This window comes from Rhinatrema bivittatum, chromosome 5, assembly GCF_901001135.1.
Source record: "Rhinatrema bivittatum chromosome 5, aRhiBiv1.1, whole genome shotgun sequence".
In the NCBI taxonomy this organism is placed as follows: domain Eukaryota; kingdom Metazoa; phylum Chordata; class Amphibia; order Gymnophiona; family Rhinatrematidae; genus Rhinatrema; species Rhinatrema bivittatum.
The window spans coordinates 199,298,343-199,311,265 of record NC_042619.1 but is presented as its reverse complement, the minus strand read 5'-3'; the positions used below and the strand labels follow the sequence as shown (position 1 = coordinate 199,311,265).

The following is a 12,923-nucleotide window of genomic DNA, read 5'->3' as shown; positions in this document are numbered from 1 at the left end:
TCAGGAAGTACAACTAGGGCTGATAAAAGGAGAAACCTCTAACTCTAGAAGATTAGAGGTACTTGAAAATAATTCTCGTTATAAAAATCTGAGAATATTGAATTTCCCCTCAGTTAAACTAATATCTCCTTTGGAACAATTTAAGAGATTTTTGATTGAAAATTTATTAATTACCTCTGAGAATATGCCCTCTTTAGAAAAAATCTTTTATATTGTTTCAAAAAAACAAGAAAACTGTGATGTGTTAAATCAGACCCATCCTTTAGTAAATCTTACAGACTTTATTGAAGAATCAATGGAAAATCAAATTGAGTCAAGAGGTACCTTATGTGTGAAGTTTCAAAAGATAGAAGATAGGGATAATGTGTTATAGCTTTTCCCGGTTTCTTAGGAATAATTTTATCTTAATGGGAAAATTTGGATGTACCCAGACATTACAAAAAATACACAGATAAGGAGGAAAAGCTTTCTTCAGATGGGTCCAGATGTTAAGCAACTGGGAGCCCAGATGACAGTTTATTTCCCCTGTAAATGCATAGTTAAACATCTAAATGAGCGATACGTATTTTTAGAACCATTGGAACTCAAAAAATTTATAGACTCAAGAGTTAAAAAATGAACTTTCACCAGGTTGGTCATTGGTTTATATATTTGTAATTGCATTTAAACGCACCTATTCCTTAAGTAATTTTGCTTACTTATGCTCCAGATTAATTGAATTGGGGCCTTCCTTTTCCTTATAACTGGCAATGTATAAAGAATTTTCCTTTATTTATTTATTTATTTATTTTAAGTTTTTCTATACCGGCATTCGCGATGGGTATCGCATCATGTCGGTTTACAATTAACAAGTGAAAAGGTAACAAGAGGTCATAAATAACAATAAATAACAAATTAAAAAGGTAGTAGTAATAGTAACAATATACAAGTGAAAGTTAAGGGTTGCAGTTACAATAAAACAAGGTAGTAATATAACTTGGAACAGAGAAAAGAAGCAGGGGTTTTTAACTAGATACATATGATACATATATGCCTATCAATGCATTTGAGGTAATAACGAATTGCCCTAATGCTGTGGAGTTAGTGATTAGTCAAAGACTGATTAAGGTTCAGTTTACGTCAGGAAATGTCTTGCGTACTGATCAATTTGATCAATTATATACATAAATTGCCTTGTAATTGACATGTTTATTTGCTGTCAAAATCTTTTTAAACTGCATAAATAAAAATTAAAAAAAAAAAAGGAGCTATTTAAAGGCAACAAATCTTGTTAGACAAGTAGGGAAAACAAGCTGATCTGAAAATAAAAGCAAAAAGAACAGTGTTCAAGAAGCATAAAGCATCCAAAAAAGAGGGAACACGGAAGAATACCTGGTATTTCAGTAGAGTTGCTTGTCTGATCCTTTGTATCCCAACAAAGTTTCCTGGCATTTGTGTCTGAAATATTTCTTGATCTGGCTTGGTATTAATTAAATCTATAATTTTCCACTTCTTGATCAGAGTTTGAACAGTACGGATTATCATTTTCAAATCTTTGCATATCTTTTTATGTCCTTTTCCTAATTTATAAATTTTGAACTACTTTTGCTCAGATCCTTTGACAGTTCTTTTGCTTTTCCCATGCTTCAGTAATCACCAAAGTATGTGCAGTCCTGGATGAAATGCACAAGGGTTTCTCAAGAGTTAAGAAACTCATTGACTATTTATTTATACACACGCTAATTACAATCAAACAAGGCACAGTGTGGATAACTTACCCTTCATTGCCATCTCAACCTGTGTTTGTGTGTCAACTTGAGTGTATATTATCAGCTCAAACATTCAAGGACCCTAAGAAATTTAAACCTGATCTAAAAGCGTGGCTTTTTATTTTTGCCTACACAGAGTCTGGTTAAACAAATAGGAAGCCTTCTATTTTTGTATCTATTATTCATTGTTTTTAATATTTGTGCTTCCATAATTGCCATTAGATTGAATATGCCTTTTAATGTTATAGCCAAATTTTAAAAGCTATATTTATTTTATTTCTACTTTGATATTAGCTGCTATTCTTTTTATTACTATTTATTGTATTTCCTTGCTTTGTATTGAATGTACACTGTTGTGAAGGTTTTATTACTGATGTGACGGTATGAAAAAACCATAAGGATATGTAAACTTTTGAACAGGACTATTTTAACTTTTATTGCTATGGTTTGTTTAATGATTGTGCCATTCTGTGATGCATTAAATAGTTTAACTTGAAACACATTAAAAACAGTTGTGTTTTGTCTGATCACTCATGTTTTCTTAAAATGGTACACATCTTACAAATTCTGCCAGGGATTTGTAAACTTATGAGCACAACTGTATGTTAATCAATAGGGAAGTTCAAGCCTAAGGGGGGAGATTGATCCTGGGGGAGAGAAGAGCAATCTGAAGATTCCATTCTTTATGATAGGACAAAACTAAAAATCCATCTTTGAGTAATAATTTATAATGCAATACAGAAAAAAAAGTTAACCATTACTCAGCCAGTGATTTATATTGTTTTATCTGAGCAAATAGTCTACAGAATTTTAAAATATTGTGTGCAGAATTCCTCCAGGAGTAAGAGGTTATAGAAGCCAGAATAGTGGCAGAATTCAAACCTGCATACGACAAACCTTTTGTGGCAGTGCAAGGAAGAGGAAGAACACAGAGAGAGGAAGATTTGACAGGACGCAGGTGCAGATGGGCACTTTGGATGAGTAAAGTGCTCCTTTTCTTCTCCCTTCTTCTGTTTGTATCCTTTTTGACCTCTTAGTTGCTGAACCACAGAGCATTTTTTGTAATGTAAACAGCTCTTTCAAGGAGAGGTCAGCTGTAAATTAATACGGTTGTGTTCTATTTATTCACTCATGCTGGAAAAATAAGGATTTCATAATTCAAGAAGCTGCTTCTGACGATAAGTTATACAAGTGGAAAATGATGCAAAAGCAAACAGGCATGCTAAGTGGTTGGGCAAGTTCAGTGACATTAATAGGCATTTTATGTGGTGCCAACAGCATGTATCAAAACTAAACTAGCTTTTAAATTGCCTCTAAATCTGTGTTTACATCTCCAATATTTATTTAAATTCTTTTCTATACAGTCGTTAAGCTAGGAGCCGTCACAATGGTTAACAATGAGGCACATAAATTAATGTTGCTAAATGCGTTTATGATAACTAGACAGGTGCCTGTATGTTACGGTACAAAGTTTCATAACTCTAGGATGTTAAGTGAGATAGATATGCTTAGATTTATTAGAACAGTTTTTAATGATATATATAAGCTACATGTTATCTGTTACTGCTTAAAAGTAAAACAGTCGTGTTGCTTAGGTGTGTCTTGTTAGTGTACAAATATATAGTGTTTTGCTGGCACTAAGCCATTTGGTGCATTGCCCATCTTCAGTGGGGAAAAGAATAGCAAAGTGTTTTGTTAGACATTCATTGTGCGCTTGTGTGGAGAAAAAGATGAGCAGTTCTGTTTGTGGAATCTGCTCCACCCACTTGGGGAAGAATTCTCACATTTATAAAGGGACCGATTTACTAAACTTCATTTTCAGTGCATGTTACTGCAGGCCTTTTAATGTGTTATTAACTAAAGGGATTTAAGTCTTAAGTACTACATTTTAAAGGGTATGGCAACAGCCATCCAAGACCTACCTTTCTCCACCTCAAGCGCCTGTGTTCAAGAGGTTGTCTGCAGCTTAGTCTTTCTCTTCACTGATACCCAGTAATTAAAGGCCACACTTTGGGACAGGCATCACATTAATACATAAAGTCCTTAAAATAAAAAGAAAATTTACAGAATAGTGATAACTGTAAAATAAAATGATAGGGTACAGAGAGGATAGTTCCCAGATTCTGGAGCTGATCTATATTGCCCTGGTCAGATTATATTTCTGGGATGGTCCCAAGAAACAAAGTGGAAGCCCCATCCAAGATGGCTAGCAGCAATGAACACGAAGAAAACTATCGGTAAAAAAGACTTTATTGGATCTTGCCTGACTCTGGCCGGGTTTTGCTCTCCTAGCTTGTCAGCCACGTCTATTGGCTCTTCCACAATCACACTATTTTCTGTATGATTTACAAGGTATTGTGTGTTGAGAATACATTCATTGCTAGGTTAAGTTGCAAGAAAGCCTTTTTTTTTATAATTCTAGCAGGACTGCTGTCGAAAATAAACACCAATGTTGATGTGATATTACTGCTAGAATTATAAAAAAAGACTTTCTTGCAACTTAACCTAGCAATGAATGTATTCTCAACACACAATACCTTGTAAATCATACAGAAAATAGTGTGATTGTGGAAGAGCCAATAGACGTGGCTGACAAGCTCCTGAGGCAGCTCCTAGAAGAGCAAGATCCAATAAAGTCTTTTTTACTGATCTTTTTCTTCGTGTTCATTGCAGATTACATTTCTGGCCTGGTAGTAGGATATGACATATTTTGCTGCTGTTTCTCCTAGAAACAACCCTCTTAACCTTTTGTCCTACAGCCCTCCTGAAAATGCCTAGATCCGATTTACAGCTTTGTTTCATCAACTCCTCTTTAAAATATGGTTCCCTTCCCAACTCCTTGAAATAGGCATCAGTCCGCCCTGTGTTTCTGCTGACCCAACACTTTTTTTTTTTTTTTTTTTTTTCCTTCTAGTTACCAGCCCATTTCTTCTTTGCTTTTCATGGCAAAAATTTTAGAAATTGTTGTTCTTCACCTTCTTAGTGACTTTCTTCACTCGAATAACATACTCTACCAATACCAATTTGGTTTTAGAAAGCACTATAACACCGAACTACTTTTTTACTTTCAAGCTTTGACATGGTGAGACGGGGCTTTGATCCAATGTCGTCTTGATATTTCTTCTGCATTTGACACAGTGGATCATCAAATTATTCTTTCTAGATTCCATGCTTTTGGGTTACTTGGTTCTGTTCTCTCCTGGTTGACCTCATATCTCTCCAACAGGACCCAACAAGTCCATATATTCATTCCTATTCCTCCTCTTGGGTTTCCCTTAGTTCTGGTGTCCCCCCAGGGTTCAGCGCTTTCAGCAGCCCTGTTCAGTATTTACCTAATCCCTTTATGCCAGGTCCTGTCCAGTCTTGGGGTCCATTACAAACTTTAAACTGATGACATACAGGTCCCCCCCCCCCCCACCTCAAAGAAAGATGGACTTAAGCAGAATCATGTGTTCTTTCCTGTCTTACAACTATTCAAGAATGACTTAATCAAAATAAATTAGCCCTTAAGATGATAACGTTTCAAAAACTGAAATTTATAATGTTTCCCAATCCCAAATACTCCCAACTAACTTTCAGTTTGATAATCAGACCATTAACCTTGGAATCATCCTTGATCCTGCTCTTTCCATGTGTGATCATATCGGAATGGTCGCTCAAGCCTCCTTTTACAAATTCAGACTTCTTTGCCATCTCAAACCACTCCTTAACCCCATTGATTTTCGCTCTGTCCTATAATCACTTTTATTTTCTAGTACTAACTACTATAATTCTCTCCTCCTTGGCCTTCCACCATATACTATTCATTCACCACAAGTTTACACAGAACTCTGCAGCCAGGCTCCTCACAGGAATTCCAACCCGTAATCGCATCAACCCTGTATTTAAATCCTGCTATTGGCTCCCAATATTATACTGCATTCAGTACAAATTGGCCATGATCCACTCTTCCATTCATAATATTCACTGTCTCTGAATCTAATCTGTATTAAAAATCCATGCCCCTGCAAGTTCATTAAAATCTTCAAGTCAAACCCTCCTTGATGTTCCTTCCCCTAAAATAGCCCATCTTGACGAAACAAGAAAACGTGCATTTTTTTCAGCTGGCCCAGTTCTCTGGAATACCTTTCCAAAAGAATGGAGGAATAGCCATGAAAAACTTCTTTAAAAAAAGCACTAAAACATATCTATTCAAAAAAGCATTGTTGAATCAGGCTAGTAACACATAGTCTCCCTAGCCTCTTTCACCCTTAGCCTCTTCCAGTGTATGTAACTTTTTTTTTTTTCTTTTTTTTTTTCAGCAAAGCGAAACTAGCCTGAACTGTATTCCTTAGTAATGTTTCTTTTAACTGTTTCCTAGTATGTGTGTTGTTCCCACCCTGAACGTAGGAAGGGCTTGTTACAAATGTTTTAAAATAAATAAATAGAATTATACAAAAGTTTTCTGGCTCATTCTTTTGTGGGAAGCCTTTTCCTCTCTTTTGGGGAATTTTTATCTCTATATTTGTATTTTATACGGAGAAAATGATTTTTTGTCACTATTTTTGTGGTTTACATTGCGTGCAGAATCAGACTGTTGGGGTTTCCAATTCAAATTTTGTCCGCATATTTCTAGTTTGTGTTTAATGAGGGTGTTTGTGTTTTACATATAGAAACAGAAATGACGGCAGAAGAAGACCAAACGGTCCATCCAGTCTGCCCAGCAAGTTTTGCACTTTTTATTTATTTTTTTCTCATACTTATGTTACTCTTGGCTCTTAGTAACCTTTTGGTTCTATTTCCCTTCCACCCCCAGCATTAATGAGAGAGCAGTGTTGGAACTGCATCTAAGTGAAATATCTTGTCCAATTAGTTAGGGTAGGAATTGCCGCAATAAGCAAGCCACACCCACGCCCACCTGCCCACCCAGACTAAATAATTCAGTCCTTGTTGGTTCTTGTCTGTATATAGATCCACCTTTCTTCATTCCCCCTGCCTTTGAAGCAGAGAGTTATGGTGGGCATTGAAAGTGAAGTATCAGACTTTCACCCCTGCCGTGATTGAGATGAGGTATTTGCTAGTGTGCAGTTTCTGTGTAGGGATCAAAAGGCCAGTTTATTCTGGCTTTCCCAGCAGCAGGTGCACTGGTGTCCTAGGGCATGTATCTTTTTGCTTTTTCATAAGTAGAGCTATAGCTATTTGAGTCCTGGGAGTTAGTGCTTTATTAGTATGGCAAATGTGTTACACAGACGTTGAGTGTGTGGTGTGTAGTGCCCCCCCCTCCCCCCAGGATTTTATATCAGAGTATCTGTTGAGAGAACATCAGATTTTAAATATTTTTTGTATGGTGAGGAGTTCGAGGAAGTATCCTAGTTCTGCTCTGCACCCTTTATTAGGGATATTTCTGTAGAGAGGAGAGTGTGTATCCGCAGGGTTTCTGTTGGGATTCTGACCCATTCTGTGTAATCTAGGGTTAGCAAACTCCAGACTCCACTCTCATATCAGAGCATTGGTTGAATGAAGTTGTCAAATTAATTTTAATAATTTTCTTGGTGGTAGAGGGGCTTGTAACTGGCCAGGAATGTCTTTTTATTACATGTAAAGGTGGAATATAAATCAAATAAATATAGGGCTCTTTTAGCTTTTTCTTATAGCATCTTTATGGCCATTGTAAAATTTCCAAAAGCAATTAATGTCAGGCCATAGTATGTATATATGTATGTATATATTAGGTGATGATGAACTACTTTGGTTATTTGGAAAAAATTAAGTGCTGAAGGTTTTTTGGCTCTTTCTGAACATGGATTTTTCTTTCCCAAACTTGCCAATGGAACCCATGATTTGTAGAGGTTTGTAGCAGGTTTAGATTCTCTTGCAAACCACTTGAGGCAGGAGATAAAATGACTAGAGCATCTTTATAGATCAGGCATTTGATCTGAGTTTTTAGTTTCAGTCCTGGGGCTGGGGATCTCTCCATTGATGTGGATGTTAGAGGGTGGGGCTCAGGCTACACCGCTGTTCAACTCCTCACTCCTGCTTTTCTGTAGGTTATCTTTAGCTTACAGCAGGTGGATGAATACATTTTTAGTTTAGTTTATTATTGAATTTTGATTGATTGCCTTTCTAATAGACAAATCAGAATGATGTATAAATAGAATTGGGTAATAAATACAGTGTTAAGTTACATAATGTAAAATGATCAAAATATATAAATTCAAAGATTGAGTGGAATATGAATGACAATCCAAGTAAAATACATAAACTATAAAAATATAAGAAAAACCCCTCAGTAGCAATTCATTAACAAATAATTGGAAGAAAGACTAAGAGTGGCAGGAGAGCTTTAGGCTCAAAGCTTATCACAAAGTGATCAGTTTTCAAAAATTAAAAAAAAAAGTTTATAGCCTCTTCCTGAATTTACAGAAAGGTTTTCCAGATATAAAGAGTGGAAGGATATTAATTTTTTATCTATCCCCAAGTTTATTTTCTCATCTGTATTCAAGGCACATCTCCTTGGGTGATGGTAATCTAAGAAGTTCTGCCAATGAGAGCAAAGTCTATGACCCTGTTGATATGGAATGATCAAATTTTACTAAACAATAAGCTTTAAATGTGAAACTTCCAGTTTTAAACCATAGATGACTGAAGACAGGAAGTCAGTGGAATTTTTATTTACCAAAGACTAATTTTAGCTGCAATGTTTTAAGCAATCTGAGAGTGGCCTTTGCGGATGACCTGCTGGTTTTTATAACCGACCCTTCGACGTCCTTGTCCCCACTATTGAGCACAATATGGGATTTCGGTGTGTTTTCTGGGTTGCGCTTAAATGAGTTTAAATCCTCTGTTTTAGCATATGCACCTACTCTCTCAGCTCGCTGGTTGGGATCCTTCCCCTTACGATGGGCTACCGACCACTTATATTATCTGGGGGTGTACCTCCCGGTAGATCCCGATCTTGTCTACCAGGCTATTATTCCTAGGCAGATGCGAACTACAACTGACAATTTGGCCACTTGGAATAATTTACCCCTTTCCCTAAATGGCCGGGTCAATTTATTCAAAATGACTACTCTGCCTAGGTGGCTCTACCTTCTTCAAAATCTCCTGGTTCTACTAAAGTGGGTAGATCTCAAATGGCTAGATAGCACACTCTGGGGGTTTATTTGGAGGGGAGGGAAATCTCTTATTCATTTATCCTAGTTGAAGGTGAGGTGGGGTAGAGGTGGTCTGGGGGTGCCCGACCTGGCTGCCTATAACTTGGCCTGTAATCTGAGGATTATCTGAGATTATCGGATAAATCTGTTCATACCCCATTATATGCTGATGGCTCCGGTGGCTCCTGCCTATGCTGTCCAATCTGACGCCACCTCTCCTCCTTTCTTACACAGACTGCTTTTGTGCGCCTACTTCGACAGTCATGGCGGCGGCTAATGAAGCTTTTAAAGTTACCCGCCTTTTGTGCTTATTTTCTCCTGGTAAAGGGGAATCCTGACTTTACCCCGGGCTCTCAATCTTCTCACTTCCGGGTTTGGGAAGACAGGGGTATTACCCACCTGGGTCACTTATTAACGCATGCTGGGGAGATACTCTCTTTTAAGGAATTCCAGGCGATTTATGGCTTAGGAGTTACACACGCTTTCCTTTATATTCAAATTGGACATTACATGTGGACATTCTCTGACCTACACAGGAATCCCTCTGTGTTTCACACCTTAGATCAGGTTTGTTTTTTTTTGAGAAGGCTAAGGCCCCATCTCTGTCAGCATATTTATAAGCAAATACAAAGGCGTTCCGAGGTGGATATGTGTTCAATTCTGGAAACCATGTGGCAAACTTATCACTTTTGCTGTAAACCGATTAGATGTTCCAAATGATGCTAAATAAATAAACGGGGATGGTGACTTTATCACTCAGACTATTCTAAAGACGTGCTTTCAGCGCATCACCAGGATCTTGGTCAATATGTACTATAGAGTTACAATTTAAATTTTTTTAGTCTGTCTTATGTGTCGCCACAAGTGGCCTTCCAATTAACTATAGCTCCCTCGGCAGGCTGCCCCCGCTGTGGGCATGCTACAGGGACTCTGTCCCATGTATTCTGGACCTGTCCCCCTATACAGCACTTTTGGCGCGAAGTGGCGGATTACATGGCTGATTGATAGATGTTGCCTTTCCAGTCACTCCTCTCTAGCTGTTGTTTGGGTGTATATCACAGATTCGGATCAGAGATCCTGGCTCGTGCATGCTTTTATGCAAAGCTTGTCTTGTGGGGAAAAAAGGTGATCCTCTGTCTGGCGGTCTCCTGATATCTCGTCCTTTTGGGCCTGGAGAAATTGTTTTCATGGAATGATGACCATGGAGTCCCTGGCCTCCCGGACCTCCCCGCGCTGCAGGCGACTATTTCTGACTGTGTGGCACTTATCTTCAATCTCTCCCACATCGTACGCGTAGCCTTGCAGTGAATGATTAATCTCGATGCTTTGTGTAGTACCTGGGTGGAACCATTGCTCTGGTGGATTGTGGCTCACTTTGTAATGTGTGGAACGGGGGGGGGGGGGGGGGGGGAATGGAGGGGAGTCTTACTGTTTTTGTTTCTATTGTGATTACATTCTGATGAGGGCTCAGGATCCTGCCCTCCTCAGTGTTGTATTATTATAGTTGTCTAAATTTAATAAAAAAACATTTAAACATAAAAATTAAACTGGATGACAGGCCATGATATAAGGCATTATACTACTCCTAAGGGACTAACCACTAAAGAGTATATTATGGTTGGCAGGCTGTGCTGATCTAATATAGGCATAAGTCTATGGACAAATTGTTGTGATTAGAGATCTGAGAAGAAAGAGTTGGATCCAGTGTAATCCCCTAAATTGGTAACATCTTTAATTTGGATGGAATGGTTAGCTATTGAGGGAACATCTTTTAGTCCATGTTCCTTACAAACCGCAAAGACTCAGATATGTTGGTGTTGACTATGAGAGTGAAATTAGTTGGCAATTTCCGTCAAAAGGTGGTTACATTTCTCAAATTAATACAGGAAATTGGGGTTGAAAATGAGGATCTGGATATCATTAGCATAAAAGTAGGAACTTTATCTGAGGCTTTGGATAAATGTTATTAAAGGAACAAATTAGAGTTTAGGGGACAACACAGATCCCTGAGGAACACCACAAGTTGACATGAGTTTGACAAGTGGGGATGGTAATTTAAATAGCTGCTTGGGCACACATGAATGCGTGTATGCCGGATCGCACCAATGGACATGGCCATTTCATAACATATTCTTAAAACGTTCTTAAAATGTTTTTAAAATCCTCTTTTACCCTACCCCTTCTCCTCTCCCTAGTTCTACCATCAGTTACACTGTAAAGCCCTGTTGGCTGTTTTCTTGTTGTATGGAAACCGATGTGATGTCTTTTTTTTTTAACGAATGTCGGTATATAAAAAACATTAAATAAAAAAATATGCATGTATGGAATAAAAGGCTGTTAGTGCATACATATTCACACAATTTTATATAGATGCGCAATGCCACCTTTACCGTGTAAATGGGGAGATTTTAGTAGATGTGCACCGATGCAATTACCAGTTCACCTAGGTAATAGATGGGACTTCCTATCCCCCCTAGTTAACTAGCCTAACTCTGTTAGCCCCAACCTTAAAACCCCACTAACTTCTTTAGTTTTTTTTTTGTTTCAGGACATGCACGCCATCCATGGCAGAAGTAAAGTAATGCAGTAGGGGACCCTGTGTGCGTAAATACTTATTTCATTGAGAAATCTAGGAATGCCGACACCCCTCATTTTTCTTTTCTTTTTTTTTTTTTTCAGAAAACATTTTGTGTGCATACTAGGAAATGCACCTGTACTCGCATGCTTTTGAAAATCCAAACAGCTTGCGCTGGCCTGATTTCTGTGCTTGTCTCCTGGCTTTGGCATGTGTAAGGCTTTACAAATTCTCCGTTAAGGTTCCAGTCCACCTAAAAAGTGAGAAAAGACTTAAACCATCCAGTAGAGAGCCACTGATGCCAATTTCTATTAATGCTCAAACAGCAGTTGATGATCGACCGCATTGAAGGCAGCACTGATGTCCAGAAACAGTACGAGGGCCACATTCTTTTTATAAGGGTTGAGGTGAAAGAAGAGCTGTTAGGGTGCTTTCACTACTATATCCAAAACCAGATTGTGTTGGATGGAGTATTAATGTTCTTTCCAAACAATGGAAAGTTGCATAGAGACTACTTTCTCAATGGTTTTAGAGAAAGATGGTAGGTTGGAAATTTGATCAATTTAATTTGCAGGGTCATTAAGAATAGGGTGGACATTGGTTATTTTTAAATCTGTAGGTAAAGAACCCTGGAGAAGCTGGTTTTAATACTATTAGTAAGAAAAGGGTGCAGACCTAGCTCAGCTTGAATGGTAAGGGATCAAGTGGAGATGAAGAGTTCTCCACTTGATCCCTTACCATTCATTTCAGTCCCAGTGATGGGCTAGAAGGCTGAAACGTCAGCACTAGAAGATGTGTAACCCCCTGTTGGGGCACCTAAAATAAGAGGGTCTGATGCCTGAGCACTAGTTTCTCTAGTTTCAAAAGCAACATGGTTGAGCAAATGATGTAGGGACTGGCTGTATTTACTATGCTGGATATAGAAAGCTTCACCAAATGCCTCTTCCACTCTTGACTGCTCCCTAATGGTCTCTGTCGAACCCATGCCTTGGAGAAAAAGAAAAGTTTTATTTCAAACAAAACATTATTTTACAATTTTGGGGCTACCAGCAGTCAGAGTAACTCACACAAAAAAATCACTGTTCCAAGGTATTTATTTGATTTTTATATTACACAGGTTTCTTACACCACTGGTGGCAGCAACAACAAAACACATTTCCTCCATAAACCCCCTTTAATATAGTATCAGGTTGTTACTATTCTTCCAATTTAGCTTTGGGATTAGCCCTTAGTACATCCTTTTTAGAAAAAAATAGCACAGTACTCGCATATCCTTTTAATATCTTCCCTGGTCACAGGAATGGCGTTCCTCATGTTTAAAATCCATAATTCTTCACAGATCGTGCAGGAGTATATTCTGCACCTCTATGGAGCCATGGCCCTGCTGGACACTGACCACTAGCTGCAAGGAAGGAAAAATATTCCCTCTCGGTCTTCACTCCAGCTTCCTGCCAAACTCCCAATGAG

At 38.1% G+C, this 12,923-nt stretch overlaps 1 protein-coding gene across 5 annotated transcripts in view; it reads left to right on the top strand.

Annotated features, from left to right (window-relative positions):
* The window catches only part of GK (glycerol kinase), a 381,644-nt gene that overhangs the window by 24,797 nt on the left and 343,924 nt on the right, over positions 1-12,923 (top strand). The gene's annotated exons all lie outside the window — the stretch shown is intronic.